The 20251-nt window shown below is 46.0% G+C and overlaps 1 pseudogene; it reads left to right on the forward strand.

The window, feature by feature from the left end:
• The first annotated feature begins 782 nt into the window (after positions 1–782).
• Positions 783–20251, forward strand: part of LOC143389698 (melanoma inhibitory activity protein 2-like) — a 40659-nt pseudogene continuing 21190 nt past the window's right edge.

The following is a 20251-nucleotide window of genomic DNA, read 5'->3' on the forward strand; positions in this document are numbered from 1 at the left end:
TCTGAGGCTCTGCTGAGGGTCATCTGGATGGTAGGCCACTGCCCTCACTGTTTGCAGTCCTGTCCCACTTCCATGCACTCTCCAGGATAGACCTGCACTCCAGCAAAGGATGCCTTCCTTGACCATAGTTGATGTGGACATCAGAGGCCTCCATACTCCCCCACTCTGGGTATTGATCCTCACTGTCTTTATTTTCTGTCTTAGAACCTATCAATTTTCTCTAGGCCTTTGAATGCAGGGACCAAATTGATCTATCTCATTAATGATAAAAATAGTGATGACTTTTGTCATTCTCAGGAATGATGGTGATTACCACCAATAAACATGCTGAAAGTGTCAATGGTAGAGATGAAAGTGTCAGTAACAATGGCATTGATGGTGGCGGTGGTGATGAAGGTCATGGTGAGGATAACAACAAAGTTGGTGATGGAGATGATGAGAGTGGTGATTAGTGTGCTGATGGTAATGGTGTTAATGGACTTGGTAATGTTGACAGAGGTAGTGATGATGGTGGAGGTGATGGTGGAGGTGATGGTGGAGGTGATGTTGGTGGAGATGATGTTGGTGGAGATGATGAAGGTAAAAGGGACAATGCTGGTGGAGGTGATGAAGGTAGAAGGGATGATGGTGGTGGAGGTGATGACGGTGATGTTAGAGGTAGAAATGGCAGCAAGGGAAAGGACGAGGGTGAAAAGGATGATTGAGATAGTAACAACGGTGGTGATGGCAGACATGGGGATAAGAGTGCAGATGTGGTGATGGTGTCAATGAAGATGGTGATGATGGCGGCTGTGGTGCTTGTTGTCGTAGCAGTGCTGATGGTGCTGACTGACACAGATGTCTGGGACATTGAGAGCAGTGAATGAGACAGTGTCAGGATAGTGGAATTGGAGGTGATAATGACAATGCTAATGGTTGTGATAGCAATACAAATGGCGTTGAGGAGAGAGATGGTAGTGGCAGTGGTGATGACAAGTAGAGCAATTACAGAGGGCAATGATGGTGATGATCTGATAACCGAGGATCTAAGAGGTCTACTTCCTACACCTCTTATCATCCCTCTTCCTCTTCCTCCAATGATTTTTGTTATACCCTCTATCTTACTTTGACTTTACTTTCCATGTTTCACCATCTCTGTGGAATTAGAAAATGGGACAAATAAATAAAGCTACTGTGCAGCTGTTGGTTTTCAAAATTGAAGCTGGGTTCCCCTGATCTCATTTGTTATTGGGGGTGTGTGAATATAGGAAGTAGTGTCCCCCATTTCCACTAAAGTGAAATGGAGAAGAATTTGCATCAGGGACTCAAGTTGGGGGTTATGAAGAGTGTCACGATGGTGGGGCAGGCCACACTGGAAGGTGATGTCAGGAAGGCAATGAAATATCTTGCCTTTGAGATGGCTCAGAACAAAAGAAGGCCCCCACTGGTGTCAAGGAAGGATGATGAATGGCTTTGGGAGTCTGAACCTTTACCTTGCCAGGCAGGGACAGGAAGTAGATTTGTCTAGTAAAACCTTGGGATGTGGGCTGGGGTGGTGGCTCAGTGGTAGAGCACTTGCCTTGCACACATGAGGCCCTGGGTTCAATTCTCAGCACCACATAAAAAAATAAATAAATATTCTGTCCATCTACAACTAAAAAAAAATATTTAAGAAAACCTGGGAACCATCTCCAAGGCCAACAGGAAGGAAATGAGAAGAGTAGGTCAGGGCAGCCAACAGGCAACACAGCCTCGTGGTTTGGAGAAATGCTGGAGTTCTTGTACAGATTTCTTGTGTTTCTGAGTGGGAGGCGACCTGGGATGTGGGCCTCTGTGGCGCTGCCTCTGGCCCTGCATCTGCCAAGAGGATGCCCTCCAGGGATATTGTTTCCCTTCCCCTGGCAGGCTGTCATCAGAAGGAGGGGAAGAGGAAGGAAAGACAGAAGGGACCCTGCTGAAAATTCCCCGGAGGAATCTGATTTCTCCCACAAACTCTCAGAGCTCTTGCCTTCCCTGCAGTTCCCCTTTCTAGGCCCTCACCTTGTAAAGGTTAAATTTAAGTTTTTCTCTCCTGTTCAGTTTAAGTTTTGCTTTTCTGTAAGTTTAAGTTCTGTTTTCCTGGAACCCGAAACTTATGTTAAAAATAGTTACTTATGTCAAAATGTACCCTGACCCAACACCCCCTGACAAAACGCATGATTATTCTGTAATGGTTATTTTGTAACAATCCCACCCTCACACCCTAACTGCCATATGAACTTCCCTGTTTAAACACTGCATAAAAACTCTGCTTAAGCTGCATTCAGTGCCCAGCTTCTCTCAGGAGAACTCTGAGCCTCAGCATGCTGGTTCCCCTCCAATAAACCCTTTGCTTTTGCATGAGACAAGTCTCTTGGTGGTCTCTTCCTCCGACATTTGCCCGACCCTAACAACCTCAGTTCTGAAGGCCACTCACTAAAGTCTTTGTAGGGACAAACTTTCTGTACCAAGTGGAAGGGTACCTAGGCAACTGGTCACATGGCAAGAGTAGGGGACACAGAATCTTGCCTCAAAACATGGCTTTTAAAATCATAAACAGAGCCAAGTCCTAATTCCAATACTTACTCACTGTGTGACTTCAGGCCTAGAAATGTCACTCTCTGAACCTCAGTTTCTTCCTCTGTAAAATGAGAGACTATCTTACTGATTTTATCAGGATTAAATGAGATAATATACACAAGGTACCTAGTACACTACTTGGCCCCTGGTAGACAGATGTTCGAGAAGCATTTGTCTTTGTTCCCATATTCCTATCCCTTTCAGAAGAGAGCAAACATGCCTGAATCCCCTACCAGGAACCTTCCCAGGAGGGGATGCTTCTTACCTTATGATGACATCTGAGTCTCTTCCCACTGAGTCTGAAAAAGTCCACATTCTATGATTAAGGTGCCCAGGCATCCTTGTTACCCAGATGCTGGATTTGGAAGTGGTGGGTGGACTTGCAGGTGGTATGACCTTGGTAATCGCTTTGCTTTTCTGGGACTCCGTTTCCTCATCTGAAAATAAGGTTAATACTCCCTGCTCTGCCATCCTCACAGGGTTATTATTGGACTTGAATGAGATCATGCTTTGGGAACTGGAAAATGCTGGATATGTGTGGGTGAGAGGGAGAGAGGGAGAGAGTGAGGGAGGTGAGGCTCAGTTCTTGGAGACTGTGTCAACACCCAACTCTGGGGATTGCCTCTTGGAGATAACATTGTCAAAGTATTTGGTGGTTCAGGGGTGGCTGGGGACCGAAATTTAAACCTCAGTTCTGAGACCATATGTGTTCTGCTTGTGAGGAGTGGGACAGGAGAGTTCATTTATGTCCCTTGGCCTGTGTCACATGTATGTATGTCAATTATGGGGTTTGAGTCAACTTCCTGGAGACATCTTGAACCAGGTGATGACCCAAAAGGCCAAAATACCCCCTCCTTCTTGTCCTCCCACCTTTTGGTCCTACTGAGACCTGAACTTGATTTGACCAGGCTGATTCTTCCCCACCCATCACAGGGCACTGTGGATCCCGTCCTTCTGGATGACACAGAGTCAGAGGAGGGTTTTGTCTGAGTTGGGAGTTTGGAAGAGCTGCATATCTTTCTGACATCCTCCGCCTGCAGGATGCACAAAGGCCCTGTGTCTGAAGCCTGGCTACTGTCCCCAGATGGCCAACTGCTTCACACCTTCATTTCTTATCAGTGGATCTTCTTTTTCCTGACTAATGTCTAATTCTCCACTGCATCATCTGGCCAACCAGGGTGCCCCCTTTGTGTCTATAATGTGCCCGTTTTATAGGAGAGTAGTGTGGTGGGGACATGTCCCATAGCTGCAGTGTGATGCGAGTGTACTTGGAGACTTGGGTGTCCACTGCTGGTGTGTGGTGGGGATGTGCTGGGTGTCACCACTTCGCCTCTGAGTGCGTTTCTTTGTCTGCTGTCCCAGCCTCTCCCTGAAAGTCTCATTTGAAAACCTTGTCCTGGGCCACCTCACAGCCCTGGCTCACCCTGTCTCGTCTCCCAATCCCTGTCACTTTCATCTTCCTCAGGTGAGAGCCTCGTGGAGCCTGCAGCGTCTCCTTCCACCTTGTCCCTCTGTCCACCAACCTTCCCGCCACAACACTCCCCTCACCTCATGACTCAGCTTCTGTCTCGGGTCCCTGCTGGCAAGGCCTTCAGAGGCTTCCCCTCCCCACCCCAGCAGCCTGGACCCTGGATGCCCCCTCACCCTAACTCAGCTTGAGCCCTGCCAGGTCCCCACCCACCCAAGTCCATCCCAAAAGCCCTCCCCAGTGGGGTATTCCACCTCAGCCAGCTGCTGCTGGGGACCACAACCCAGCCACCCCTTGAGCTGCCATTCCAATGGGGACCTCCGAGCATGGGTTTGATCAGCTGAGGCCGAACCCACACCCTTCCAGGAAAGGGCATCCCCAGCTCAGCCAGCTCTGGAGTCAGGGTCCCACAGCCAGCCTGGCCTGGCCCAGCCCCGGAGAAGCACAGGGAGGTGACATCCAGGAGCGGGGGGAGGGAGATCTTTCCCATGTGCGTGCATGTGTGTGCGTGCATGTGTGTGCGTGCATGTGGCCAGGGAGCAGGCAGAGAGGAGGTGGTGACGTGTCTGTCATTCCCTCGTTGGAAACTGCTGGGTGCCACAAGGGTGTCTGCTGCACTGTCACTGTAACGCACTTTTGGTATGTGCTGTGTGACAGCAAACTGGAGTCATGCAGTGTGTTCATGCTTTGGGAATAGTGTGTGTGTGTGTGTGTGTGAGAGAGAGAGAGAGAGAGAGAGTAGGTCTGCTGCTACCCCCGTTGTAGGAGAGCACTGTGGTGGACACATGTCCCATAGCTGCCAGTGTGACGTGGGTGTGCTTAGAGACTTGGGTGTCACAAATCAACCAAAAATGACTTTCCTAAACAACTGCTTTCCATATTAAAAAAGATAAATAGTCCTCATGTAATCAAAAATTCCCTAGAAGTCAGCATGATGTTAGTTTTAAACAGTAATTTTAGGGTTTCATTAATACTTAAAATCTGGGCGCTTTATTTTTTAGTAAAATTAACATTATTTCATGAGCTAAAGAATAAATTTACTTACAAACAGGTTATTCAAATGTTAGACTGTCAAACTGAGAGCTCATTTATAGTTCTCCTTTTTTCCTTTTACCTAAAGATTAGGATAACTGATGTAATTCTAACTTGAAAACTCTTGACTATAGTTATATTAAGCCTTATTTTATTAAGAGCTTCTCTGATAGGGCTGGGAGTATAGCTAAGTTGGCAGAGTGTTTACCTTGCATGCAAAAGGCCCTGGGTTCTATCCCCAGCACCTCCCCAACCACCACCACCAAGAAAAAAAAATCATAGGATTTTTTAAATCAACAAACCCATTTGATATAGAGGAAGCACCCATAAAGTCTGGAAGATTTTTTTCTTAACTATCAGAAAATTGACTGATAAAATGATATTCAATGCAGGAACATTGTTTGAGTTCATACCATTCTCTTGAGAAGGCACTGAGAAATTTGACAAGAACAAAGCCACTAGGAGTGTTGCCACTATTGTTCTATGTTTAGTAAACATCAAAGTTTTTAATATATACAGTAAATTTATACTGCACCAAAAGGGCACCTGAAGCAGAGGTGCAAACCCACATATTGTAACATCTGCCCTAAACTAGAAGTACTAAATACCCTATTTCAAATACTTTAATTTATGTTAATACTCATGATACAACAATGACACCTTTCCATAATGCTCTAGGAAGAGGATTATTTTCTTGCCAATTTTAGTAATTAATTACCTTAGCTACCAGTGTAATTACATAACATTTATATATTTACCCCATTTTTTAAACCATGCTATACACAGTTACAAGATACAGAACTAAGCTTAATCACATTACAATAAGAAAACTCACTTTTATATTGTTGTTTTGCTATAAAGTCAGCACGATATTAGTTTTAAACAATAATGATATATCACTATAATATTTTAACATTATGATTTTCATTCAAGATTATGAAAAACTTGAATTTCATTTTTCTCCATACATTTTACTTTCAAATTGATACTTTTTATTTAGTCAGCTGAACAAATGAAAAAGAAAAGAAAAAATAAAAAAAGGAAAAAGATACTTGGCCAGATGAGATAGAGAAGGCTGACACGAGGTTCAACACATGGAGTCTTGGGTTGTCTGTTCCATATGCCAGTGCAAAGTCATGACATGCTGAGGTGCCCTACACAGAACGCCAGATCAGTCCGTTCTTACTAGGCTCAAGAAAATTCTCTATCAGAGCTTCAATGAGTTTCTTCAGTTCTTCTTCTAGCAACGCAGTATCACTCTGGTCAGGTGATGCACACATCTCTGCATAATACTTTATTTTTGGTTCTGTCCCGCTTGTCCGAAGAGTAGCAACACATTCATTTTGAAAAGTAAAAGTAATCATTTGACTGTTTTTACTCACAGGCAGCACTGATTTTTTATTAGGCTGGCTGCTGTCATATCCAGTGGTAACATCCCGTATGTGCAATATAGCAAATGTCCCACAAAATTTTGGATATTCTTTTGGAGAATCAAAATTGCGAAGCCTTTCAAATATACTTTTTATGGTAGGTGGATCATAACACAAGAAATATGAAGTTTTTGACATGTGATAACCATATTTTTCATGCCCCTTGTAAATTCTATTTTCACTGTCTGATAGTATTTTCTACTTAGCCATTTTGTTGACTCTCTGTCCTCCCTGTTCTGAAAGTCAGCAACATGAGACAGAGATATGTGCTTATTCATTTGCAACTATGTTTCCAGTGTCTATCAATGTACCTGGAACATAGCATCCAAGGAAAGAAGACAGTTTAGGTCACTCTGGAGCCCTGCTAGGGAAAGCAAAGCCAGAGAAGGCTCTGGACTCAGACCTTGGCACTCAGCCTTGAACTATCCTTGCTTCCTTTGTCTGTAGCCTAAACAGGGCCCTTCTTGCGGGGTTCTTTCTGGAGGGTTCTATTGCAGGATGGTATGTTTGAGGACTCTGGTATGTAATCAGGATTCTGTCCCTTAATTACCTCAATTATCTGGTCCCACACCATGTAGCAAGTGGGGAGGGATATTTAACTCAAGGATGTATCTGCACCTGACATTTTATTTAGAGACAGGTTCTCACTGAGGAGCTTAGCATCTTGCTTTTGCTGAGGCTGGCATTGAAGTCACCATCCTCCTGCCTCAGCCTCCTGAGCTGCTGGGATGACAGGCATGGGCCACCACACCTGGCTCCATCCCTTAATGGGCATCTGGGCTGGTGATCCCTGGAACAAAGTGATCCCAAGAGAAACTCTGGAGGTCTAGGAAGATGTCCATACCACATAGGCTTTTCCTATGAGTCACTCTATTCAATAATCCACCTGCTCACTTCTCCAGGCCTGTCTCCCTACACCCTAGAGGCAAAGGACATAAGCCAGGAACTCACACAGTTTCATTGCCCATAAATAAAGAGTTCAGGGCCAGGCACATTGGCTTGCACCTGTCATACCAGCAGCTCAGGAGGCTGAGGCTGAGGCTGAGGCAGAGGATCACGAGTTCAAAGCCAGCCTCAGCAATGGTGAGGCACTAAGCTACTCAGTGAGACTCTGTCTCTAAATAAAATACAAAATAGGGTTGGGATGTGGCTCCGTGGTCGAGTGCCCCTGAGTTCAATCCCTGGTACTCACCCCCCAAATACTCTCAGCCAGCTGGATGTCATCCTTCCATAGTCCCCTGCCTGCACTGGCCTGCACTGTTCGGCTCACTACTTGGGTTCTGACTTCTCTCCTTCTCCCACATTTGGTTTTGTTGCCCTCCCTGGTGCTCCCAGAGCTCCTGGGCTCTGTCCCACCCTGGCCCTTTCCCCAGATGCCTGCTACTGCAACACATTCCTCAGTGGTCTCCCCAAGCGGACAGGCAGGGCTGGGGGGCAGTAGATGGCAGCAGTTATGAGCACAGACTTTGGTCTCTTACTGTTTGACTTTGAAACCTGGCACTGCCATGTGGCAGGTGTGTACACTTAACTAAGTCCCTCTGCCCCACTAGGCCTCAGTTTCTTTGTGTGAAATGTGGATAAGGAGAACTTCAGCCTCCCGGAAGGCTTTTGTGAGACAGAAAAGTCCATATGAAGCACTCAGAGGAGCACCATCTTGTAGTACATACTCAATAAACGTAGCTATGCTCATTCATTTCTATAGCCCAAGACCTGGTTCAAAGAAGCCATTTATTTGCAGGTTGAATGAGTGATTGGGAGTGTCCTGGGTCAGGGGCCACTAGGCTTCTTGGAAGGGGGGCTGAGCTGGAAGATGAACTTTTCTCTACTGTCTGGGAAAGGATTGGGCAGACAGGGCGCCCAGGGAGCTCTTATTGGAAGCACTGCAACTTCAGAGCTAATGGCTGCTGCATGTGACAGCTCCTATCTGGTCCAGTTGCCAGCCTCCCCCGATCCATGTGATTCTAATAGTCAGCTGTCAGCTCATTAACCTAAGTCCAGGTCCAATTCTGCTGCCGCAGTGAGTGAGCAAGCCACTGGGAGCCAGAGTCTCGTTAGGGCCAGGCCTTCACCTGGGCCAGAGGGCCCACAACAGGGCCCAGTCAATGTGTTTCCAATCAGCAATTAGTCTTCAATCAATGGGGCTGCGAAGTGATTGCTTTCCTGTCTGAATATCAGCGTGGGCAGGGAGCTGGCAGCAATGGCCATCTGGAGAGTGTTAAGCTGGAGTTACAAGAGGAAACATAAAAAAAGGAACCAAACACCCCAATTTGGACCTGAATCATGGCCCTGGGCAAGCTGCATGGCGCCCAGCCCAGTGACAAAAGAAAGCAAGGCCTAGGCTCCAGATGGCACCTGTTCTTGTCCATGTTCTAGTATCCCTACTGGAATAGGGAATGGCCAAGAGGATATTGTCTCAGGCCTCAGTTTCCCCAGCTGTACCATAAAAGGACTCTCAAAGCTCTGGTGCTCTGAAAACGCTTGTCCTGATGTCGCATGACTTAGTGGGGAGCAAGTCTGTGGGAAGATGCTCCCTGACAACCCATCCAGACCTCATTTGTAAAATGGAGATAATCATTGCAACCTCCTAGACTTTAGACTTGTTGGGGTGGAAAAGAGTTTTGTACACTGTGAAGTACTGTGCTTGGCAGCTGGGACTTGAGACTGGAAAGTCATGCCATAGGCTCCTGGTGGTTCTAGAATCTGAGCACTTTGGAGACTGGTTATCATATCTTGTATTTCCACCAACCAACTAGAGGAGGCAGAATCCACCCTATAATCAAGCAACTGCTGGACTTAATCATGTGCCTTATCTCATCGAGTTCTCACTAGAACCCCATAGAACATGAATTGTTCTTACCAATCTCAGCTGACAGAATAGGATCTAATCTGCAGAGCAGTTTACTGACTGAAAGTTAAGCCAAACCAAACTTGACTGTGAAGCTATTGCCCAAGGGCAAGAGAGTCACAGGCACAGGCCAGCAGATGTGATGGAGCCATTGGGGATAAACATACTCAGCCTTCTGATGGTGCAGGTGGGGAGATTGAGACTCACAGAGGACCAGGGACATGCCCAAGGTCATACAGTGTATTTCTAACTATTCTGGGTTACCCAGGTCCATTGGGTTGGTACAATATCTCCTCCCCTTGAACACCTCCCTCACTGTGTTGATTGTGTCTCCTAAATATGCTGTCAACCCACCAGTGTCAACTCTCCACCTACTCCATGCCTTCCTGGGGTCAAGTTCCCTCCTACTGCCCTCATGCTGGTGGCTCAGCTGGGGCAGATCAGATCCAGATGAATCTTCCAAGGGAAAACTTTTGATCCTCTTGCTTCCTTGCTTAAAGACCCTCAACGGCTTCCTGTGCCTGCTTAATGAGTCCCAAACTTCTGTGCCATCCAGGGTCATCTACATAAAGCTTCAATCTACTTTTGCAGCTTTAACTCTATTTTTCTGCTTATAAATCTTATGTCTCAGCCAAACTGGACTCATCAGAGATGGATTTCCAGCTCCAGAGAGTTGTTGTGAGGATTAAATTAGTTGCTGTATGTAAATCCCTTGGCAGAGTGCCTGTCATGGAGCAAGGGCCACAATGGTGTTTGGTGAGCAGACACAACAACAAATATGTGGGCCTGATGCATCTGCACTCATCTCAGGCTTCTGCCTACCAGGTTCCCTTGGCCTGCAGTGTCCTCTCTGTCCCTCTCTGTAAGTCCAAGTCCTACCCAGCTTTCAAGGCTCTCAGCTGTTCCGGGATACCCTGTTCAGAAAGGCTCCGCTGCATTTCACCAGGACTTGAATCCATTCTTTCTAGTAGCTGCATGGCCAGCCTCACCTTCTCACTGAGTTACAATGCATATGTTCCTGTGTAGCCTTGAAACTCCTTGAGGGCAGACAGTGTGGACCGAGGGGGGGGGGGGGGGGGGGGGGGAGCGCAGGTGAGGTCATCAGACTGACTTGAGCCAAAGTCCTGGCCCTGCCATTTTTTCAATGGTGCAACTCTGGACAAGTAACCAAACATTTCAAAGTTTCGCTTTTTCAACAGTAAAGTAATCCTTACCTGACAGAGGTTTTAGAAGGATTTGGCACCCAATGGGACCTGACACTTCCTACTCTTTGTGCTCAGGAACTAGAAAGGAGCCCTGTGGGGTTAAGGGCTGAGGCTTGGCCCACTTCTGGCCTGGGAGATATTTCTCAAGATATTTCACATGCTCCATCCCATATCCTGACACTCAGGTGGCTGTGTAATTCCCCAGTCTTTCCCTGGTCTAACACTAACAGAAGGAACCAGAGCTGATCACAACAACAGCCAGCTGCCCTTATGTTCCATTTATTTATTTATTTTTAATTTTTGGTGCTGGTATTGAACTGCAAGGGCCCGTGACCCCTGATCTACATCTCCCACTCTTTTAATTTATTTAAAAAAAAAATGGGGAGGATTTTACCAGAGATTGAGCTCAGGGTCACTCGACCACTGAGCCACATCCCCAGCCCTATCTTGTATTTTATTTAGAGACAGGGTCTCATTGAGTTGCTTAGCACCTCACTTTTGCCGAGGTTGGCTTTGAACTCAAACTTCTTGCCTCAGCCTCGCAAGCTGCTGGGATTTCAGGTGTATGCCACCACAGCTGACTACCCTCATGTTTCTTAAAATGGAATTTGCTATTGATTAAGAAGGGATGACTGTTGAGTCAGTACCTTCTTGCAGTTTCCTTCCAATCACTTCCATTGGGATCAAGGAGCAGAAACCCTAGAAATCCCTTAGGGGTACCCAGGCAGCCCACCAGCTCTCAGTGGCCTGACCCCGAATGCTTCTTCAGTCCAACTTGTGCCAGCCCTGCCCCTGTTCTCTGACTTACTTCTGCCTTCCATTCTAAGAATTGCCACGAGGTAGGCCTTCAGAGCAAGGCAGGAGGCCTAGCGGCACTTCTCACATGACCAATGACTGGCAGTGAATCCCTGGAACAAAAATTTTTCAAGTCCATTCTAATCTTTATGAAACCCTTATTGTTCCATAGTTGCTTGCAGCATTGTTATGTAGCACATGACCATAGTAATGAACTCATGAGATTGTTGCAAGGCTTAGTCAAACTAACACATTTTGATAATTCTCATAAATGTGAGAATATTGAATCAAAATGGAGCTGCACTGGGTGTGGTGGTGCACCACTAAAATTCTAGCTACTTGGGAGGCTGAGGCAGGAGGACTGCAGATTAGAAGCCAGTCTGGGCCACTTTGCAAGACCCTATCACCAAATAAAATAAAAAATAGGTTAGAGATGTAGCTCCGTGGTACAGTATTTGCCTAGCCCCTGTGTTCATTTCCTATCACTGGAAAAAAAGGTGTGGATGGGATGGATTGGGGACCACAAGATATCCCAGAAGTTACTGCTGTACTACACTTAAGCTGCCATGACATTTGGCAACATCTTCTCACCAGGGACTTGGATAGGATATCAGTTTCCTGGGCTGTTACTAGAGGTTGAGCCCTGTTCTGAGTACCACCAGGACTGCCTCACTCTCTTCAGCTCCTTCCCTTGCCTTCCCTTTGTCCCCTTGAATTTCCCCTACCCCATCAAAGGTTTTGTTCTCTCTACAGAACACATTGAGGATGGGTACCAATGGTTTCACATGAAACATCACTTTGGCTGTAAGACCTCCATTGACAGGCCCAAGCCTCTGCCTTAACATTCTCCCCACCTTCCTGAGCACTACAGTTACCTTCTACTCCAGAGGAGGCCCTCAACCACACTCAGTTTTGCCCTCTCCCTTGTCTTATAGACAGGAGCAATTTTGCTCAAAATATGCTTTGGGAAGCAGCCCATTTGTAATGGTGACACTTCCTTTTTCTCTTTATTTATTCCCTAAATCTGAAATAGCTTCTCACTTCCATTTAACTAAGTTCCATTCTCCCTTCCTCTAACCCATCCTGGAAATTAAGAGGCCAGAAGGTAAATTGTTTTAAAAGCATTATCAGGGCTGGGGATGTGGCTCAAGTGGTAGCGTGCTCACCTGGCATGCACAGGGTACTGGGTTTGATCCTCAGCACCACATAAAAATAAAATAAAGATGTTATGTCTGCCGAAAACTAAAAAATAAGTATTAAAAATTCTCTCTCTCTCTCTCTCTCTCTCTCTCTCTCCCTCTCTCTCTTAAAAAAAAAGCATTATTATCTATCTGTAAGGAGCTCTCCTCATAGTCAAAAATGACCCACGAGGATTTAGTTGGCATTTGACACTCACCTTCTATTTCCGGGATGGTTTGTCTCAGAATGTGAGTTTTCTAAAGACTGAGGATTGTCTGGATCCTGGGAGATTCCCACCAGGACAGCAATTCCTCACAAGAAATGTCTGGAAACAGCAGCAATCTGGTCCCTGGCAGATTGCTGGCAGCGCCCAGGCTCTGTGTCCCTAAGTCAGGATCATGCATTACTTGACACTTCAAATCTCCCACCAGTAAGACTCATCAGAATATTTATGATAAAAGGAATACTAGACCAGGAGTTAGGCAGACCTGATGAGACTCCCCTGTCCAGCTTATTTGGTCATGCCATTTGGTCTCTAGAAGTCTTGATATGAGATTATGTGTTCAGAGTAGTTAAGGCTGTTCCTGGCACATGGTAGATGCTCAATACATCAGGCCATTAGTACTGCTCCTACCTCCATTGCTTCCCCATCATCCCAACCCATTAAGCCCAGTCCAGATCCAATGCTTTCAGAGCAGCCCAGATCCCCAAAGGGGGCTGGGCGATGACTGCAGGAGACCCTGGGACTCCTTCTGTGCTCTGCAGTGGGCCTGGGGGACTAGGGTCACAGGAGTTTAGATTGGCCCAGGCATTGAAGCCAAGAATCAGGACTTTAGCACAAGTAGTTGGGTCTAAGAGTAGGAAGGATGTGGTCAGTGTTGAGGGGCTTGGCTGTCATCCCCAAAGATCCAGAGACTCCATCTTGACTTAGCTGAGTCTCTGGTCCTGTCTATCATGTGAAGTTGGGGCTGAGGTGGCTGTGACAATGACCACCAAAGTAACTCCCAGCTTGACCACTTCATGTGTGTGAAAAGATTGAGGAGAGAGAGAGTTGGGGGCACCAAAGTCTCCAGCTTTGACACCCCAGCAGGGGGCAATGCAACCAGAGCCCGGTGCCAGACCCTCTGATGAATGAGTTACCACAGGGATCTTGCAGGTGAAGCCAGGGCTGAGCAGGAAGCCATCCTGTTGGTAGGCATGTTGCAATGGAATGGGAGGAAGAGACAACCAGTGACCCATCAGTGTCTTGTGTCTGCATCCAGAACAGCTTCCCCTGGGCAGGAGCAAGAGTCACCACACAGGGACAGGGTAGCCTCAGCTCTGTGCAAGCTCCCAGGGCCAGTCAGAGCTACCTGGGGACCCCAGGTAGCCTAAGTGTATTCTGGTCAGCAACTGAGGCCTCTTACCTCTCCATCTTTACACTTCTGTCTTTTCAGAACTGTTCTGAATTGTCATGGAAACCAAAACTGGAGTCTCCCCTTGTTTTATGAGCCAGGCCTGCTGAGGAGGCCTATTTCCAGCCAGTGTAGGTAGACAGGGCCTGTTGTGATTTGGATGTGACATGTTCCCAAAAGCTATGTGTAAGACAATGCAAGAAGGTTTGGAGGAGAAATAATTGGGTAATGAGAGCATGAGCCTCATCAGTGAATTAATCCCTGATGGGATTAACTGAGTAGTGACTGGAAGCAGGTGAGCTGTGGCTGGAGGAGGGGAGGGGCATTGGAGGTGTGGCTATGGGAATCATATTTTATATCTGGAGAGTGGAGCTTCTTTCTTTCAGCTTCCTGTTCATCATGTGAGCTAGTTCCCTTCATCACACTATTCCATCATTATGTCCTGCTTGAGCCCCAAGGAATGGAGTCTTCTGTTTATGGATTGAGACCTACAAAACTGTGAGGTCTCAAATCAACTTTTCCTCTTTTACAACTGTTCTGATTGGGTCTTTCTGTCACAGCAACAAAGAAAGTTAACTAAAATAGGAACCATTCCTTACCTTCTCTCCCTCATATGGCCTTCAAGCCAAGACTTGAGCAATGTCTTCCTGTCTTCCAGTCTTCCATCTTTCCTTCCTTCCTTCTTTCCTTCCTTTCTCACTTCCTTTCTTCCTACCTTCCTTCCAGTACTGGGGATGGAACCCAGAAGTACTCTACCTATGAGTTATTTTTCCAGTTTTTTGCATTATTATTTTTAAGACAGAGTCTCCCTAAATTGACCAGGCTGGCCTTGAATTGTGATCTTCCTACCTCAGCCTCCCCAGTAAGCAGGATAACAGGAGTTTGCCATCACACCTGGCTGAAAGATAAATGGTTGATCTTCTGGATCTGGATGACTCTAGCCCAGTGCAAGTGCCCCAGATGTACCCCTGGTGTCCTCCTTGAGCCCCAATTTTCTTGTCAATAATCTGACTAGAGGGAGTAGAACTGTGTTGAGCTTCAAGGGCCCCTCTAATTGTGAAATTCCCAGAGTTGGAAGTTGCATTCCATGTCTGGCTTTCTTTACCTATGTCTGGGGAGAATGCTGAGCCTGAGTCTTTTGCCCTTCTTTAAGAGGGACCTGCAGCCATGCTGATATCACTTTCCAGTTTTCTACCCGTCCTCAACCCGCCTATACAGTCCTCACTTCTGGGGGATCCTGGACCTCTTAAGGGTGTGTATGCACCACACATGCTCACACTCATACCCCAGTGTGCCTCTCACCCTCATCCACTTCTGTAAATGGAGAATGAAAGTGCTAATATGTCTTGACCTTTGTCCATCCACGTGGTTTCCCCAAAATGGTGGTAAACACATACCTGGGGCCCAAATTCACAGTCATCAGGCAGACTCTATGTGGAATTTAGGCATTCTTATTTTCCCTGTCTGTAAAAACTTTCACTAAATTAGGACTTTATGAGATTTCATTCATCCATTAAGCAAATATGTATAAAAAATTTACTGTGGGCCAGGCACTATTTCATTGTAGAATGAAATGAGATAATATATATAAAGTGCTAAGTCCTATGCCAGGTATTTGGCAAGATTCAGTCAATGTAAATTTTCCCTCCTTTATCCACATAGTTATAGCCAATATCCACTGATCACCTACTATGTATCATGCACTGCTTTATGCAATTTTATTTGTATATTTCTCACAATTCTTTAAAGTAGTCACTATGATTATCCCCATTTTCCAGATGAGAACACTGAAGCATAGTATGGTGAAGTGATTAGTTCAAGGACATATGGCTAGTAAATGACAGTCTGGCACAAAGGCAATGCTCTCAGATACTCTTAAAAAATACATATCTCTCTGACTAGAGCTTACAGGTTTTTTCTTCAGTTAGGAAATGTACACGTACAGATGCACACATTGTGCACATTCATGCTGTAAGTGTTATTGCTCATGCTCAGTGACCCTGGCCCTGTGCTACTCCCATGAACGTGAAAAGGTGCATCCTCCATGTATGTGTGGTGCTCCTCTTCCCACTAGACCACAGCTTTGGACTCCCAGGGGCCACCCCCTCATCCCAGGAACACACAAGCATGTGCATCTCATATGTGCACTCCTTCTTCTGCTTCCATGGCCAGATGAGGGGGAAGAAAAGAGAAGGAATGTCATCTGCAATTGGAGGCTGTGCTGTGTGGTGGGCAAGGTCAACAGGAGGAGGGAGCAGGAGAGGGGGTAGCTGTGACCACAGATAAAGGGCTAGGGATGGGAGCCTACAGCAGCAGCAGGAGGAGGAGGAGGAGGGAGAGCCCCATATCTTGATAAACCATGCAAGGTCGGAGAGGGGGTTGTGAGGATTGGACTTGCAATAACTTTCTTAAGCCATCAATTTTCACTGGTTGCCTGAATCCCAGAGCCTGGAGGCCAAAGGCCGGAAACCTGAGCAAGCCCCGAGACAGCCAATCTCAGGATCAGCAGGGTCAGGGTTCAGGCCTCAGTGGGAGGAGGATACCTTGGGCTGCCCAATCTTTTGAGATGCAGCACTATGCCCCCAGCAGCTGGAGTGAGAATGGCACCCTGCTCTGGAGGTTACCAAGGAGAGCCAGCTCCCTGTGTTGCTCTGCATTTTTCTGTTATTGTGGGCACTCAAGTTTATGTGTGTCTGTATATGCATTGGAGAAGCTGAGCAGTTAAGAATGAGTGTCCAAGCCAGGCATGGGGTGCATGCCTGTAATCCCAGTGACTCAGGAGGCTAAGGCAGGAGAATCACAATTTTGAGGCCAGCCTCAGCAACTTAGTGAGGCCCTGTCTTGAAAAGAGTTTGTGTGGGGGGCTGGAGATGTAGCTTAGTGTTGGAGCACCACTAGGTTCAATCCTAAGTACTGAAAAAAAAGAAAAAGAAGGACAAGGAAGAAATGTCCACATCTGGCTCCACAACTTACCAGCTGTATGACCTGAGAATGCTATATACCATCCCTGACCCTCTGTCTCATCTAAAAATAGAGATAAGTATTGCTACCTTATAGGATTGGAAGGATGGTTTGATGTACTGCATGTGGGCCTGACACACAATAAATGCTTAATAATTGAAGTGTTATTTTCACTACACTGAACCCACCGACCCAAGAGACCCCCAGACTCAGTTCAGCTTCCAAAAGGAATGGCTGCCATACTCACAACCTCCTCCACGGTCTTGTGTCTTCATCAGCGAGCATGACTAGCACTCTACAATTCCTCCTCATTCTCACCCTCCAACAATGGCCCAATTTGAAGCCCAAGAGCCCACCTGAGGTAGCACACACAGAGGATGCAAGCATGCATTTTCACAAAGCATTCATGAATCTACCTACACACATCTGCACATACCTGTATGCACAGGTGCACTCACATCCCTGCATGCATCATGCATATGAATCCATGCATTATTGCTCAGGAACACATACACTAGCTGGAACACACACACACACACACACACACACACACAAATATATTTTTGGCATTTGGGATTAAATCCAGGGGTGCTTAACCACTGAGGCACATCCCAAGCCCTTTTTATATTTTATTTACAGACAGAGTCTCTCTGAGTTTCTTAGGGCCTTGCCAAGTTGCTGAGGCTGGCTTAGAACTTGCAATTCTCCTGCCTCAGCCTTCTGAGCTGCTGGGATTACAGGCATGAGCCACCATGCCCCGCTGAACATATATATTTCTAATTGTGATCTTCAACAACTTGCTGCTCCTCTTGGAGTTCAGTTTTCTTACTTGTACAACAAATATAACATTGACCCTTGCTTTAGCCACTTGACCTGGTTCTTGAGTACATCCAATTCGATATTGCCTGTGGAGTATACTTGGAAATTTCTATGCAAACATGACCAATAGTCCTGTCCACTCTGCCACCAAATTAACACCCATATTCATTCCCTATACCCCATTCCACTGCTGCTACTTTAGCCCAAGCCACCATCTTGTCTCATCTGGATCCATGTTTGCACCTTTGCCCCACTACGGATCTCTGTCCACCCTGCCATGATGTGCTTTTTTTTTAGAAAAAAATATTAGTTCTAATCAGTTATATGTGACAGTAGAAAACTCTTCAATTCTTTGTACACAAATGGAGTAGAATTTTTCACTTTTCTGGTTGTGCATGATGTAGAGTCCCACCATTTGTGCAGTCATACATGTACCTAGGGCAATGATGTCCTTCTCATTCCACCATCTTTCCTAGCCCTTTGCCCTCTACCCCCTGCCCTTTGCCCCATCCAAAGTTCCTCCACTCATCCCATCCCCCCCCATATGAATTAGCATTCACTTATCAGAGAAAATATTCAGCACCTGGTTTTTTGAGATTGCCTTATTTTGCTGAGCATGATATTCTCCAACTTTATCTATTTACCTCCACATGCCATGATTTTATTCTCTTTTAATGCTGAGTCACATTCCATTGTGAATATATGCCACAGTTTCCTTATGCATTCATCTATTGAAGGGCATCTAGTGCTTCTGTAAGCTTGTTACCCAGGGGATTTCTCCCCTGCTTAAACCCTTGATGCTTCCTTGGTATCTAGTTTCCCAGTGTTTCAGAAGAGCGGTGAGCACAGGGGTCAGGCTCTGGAGCCCAACTGTATCCTGCTTACTACTGTGAATTTGTACTGGGACTGTGGGCAAATCTCTTTACTTCTTTGAGTCTCAGTGTCCTCATTTGAGAATGAGGCTAATAATAGACACTGGTCTTAAGGTGATTTCAAATATTAAATGAGCTACTATTAAAATGGGACATGGCACCTCCTTATAATGGTTAAGACACAGAACTGATTTTAGAACACACCTATCTGTCTTCCATGGACTCTTACAGCTAGAGTTTGAACAGCACTTCCTCTAGAAAGCCACCCTGAAGCCCTGCCTACATTAGACTGCTCAGAAGAAAGCCCTCCAAGCTTGGTCTAATAGTGCTGCCCTAGCCTTAATTTTGTGTTCAGTCTGTCTTCCACACTCCCCTGGAAACTTTATGAGGCCATGTTGATTTCTGCCCATAGGGCCCAGCACATAGTAGATGCTCTCTATGTCCTCGATTGATGCATTTGCTTGCTTTCTGATTCTGGGCATCAAAACCAGGGCCTTGCACCTGCTAGGCAAGCATTCTACAACTGAGCTACATCCCAGCCCTGGATTGATGAACCTTCTAACATATGTCTTACACCCTCAGCAGAGGACAACATTTTTGAAGGAGGAGATTAAGGATAGGCAAGGCAGAAGCTGGGGCCCAGTGTTCAGGTGATAGCTACATGTAAAAGAAGACCAAGGAGTTTGGAAGAGAGACAGTAAGGGCATCTGTATTACTCATCTTGGCTTAGAGCTTAGATTTTTGTACTAAAAGTGAGTCCTTATTTTACTAAGCCCCAGTCTGGTTCCCTAAAAAAGGAAGATTTCCAATGAAAGATAGGAATAGAACTTATTTTTTGTGGTTCTGGGAATTAAAGCCTGGGCCTTAAACATGCTGGGCAAGTGCACCACCATTGAGATGCATCCTAAGCTGTTTTTATCATTTTATTGTGAGATAGAGCTTCACTAATTGCCCAGGATAGCCTCAAGTGTGTCATCCTACTGCCTCAGCCTCCTGAGTAGTTGGAATTAGAGGCATGGGGCTATCATGTCAATCTGTAATTGGAACACTTCTAGGGTGTCTACTGTGTGTCTGAAAGAATGTTAGTGTGTGCTATTCTCAAATTGCTATTTGGAGTCTGTGTGTCACTAAAATTCCTGCTGTCCCAGACCAGCTACAGGGAGTCTAGTACTGGTCCTGATATCCCAGAACAGTACTGGTTACAACTTCCCATGTATTTCCTCCAAGGGAAAATCAAGTACAGACATGGAAATCCAGAGGCTGAAATGAACCTAAATCAACAAAAGTTGAGACAGAAATTCCAGGGAGCAGCTGGGGGTGGAGTGGTGCATGCCTATAATCTCAGCTGCTTGGGAAGCTGAGGCAGGAGGATCACAAGTTCAAAGCCAGCCTCAGCAACATAGTGAGGCCCCAAGCACCTTAGCAAGACCCTGTCTCTAGAGAAGATATTAAAAAGTACCAGGGATGTGGCTCAGTGGTTAAGCACCCCTGGGTTCAAAAAAAGAAAGAGAGAGAGAGAGAGAGAGAGAGAGAGAGAGAGAGAGAGAAATTTCAGGAATCAGGTCATGCAGAGAGTAGAGAAGAAAGAAAGACTGGTGCAGGGAGAAGAAAGAATAAGTAGTTGGAGAGAAGAGGAAAGAGAGAGAAGAAATAGGAAGAGTTGGTGTATGGTGC

Source organism: Callospermophilus lateralis, unplaced genomic scaffold (assembly GCF_048772815.1).
Source record: "Callospermophilus lateralis isolate mCalLat2 unplaced genomic scaffold, mCalLat2.hap1 Scaffold_63, whole genome shotgun sequence".
Classification (NCBI taxonomy): Eukaryota; Metazoa; Chordata; class Mammalia; order Rodentia; family Sciuridae; genus Callospermophilus; species Callospermophilus lateralis.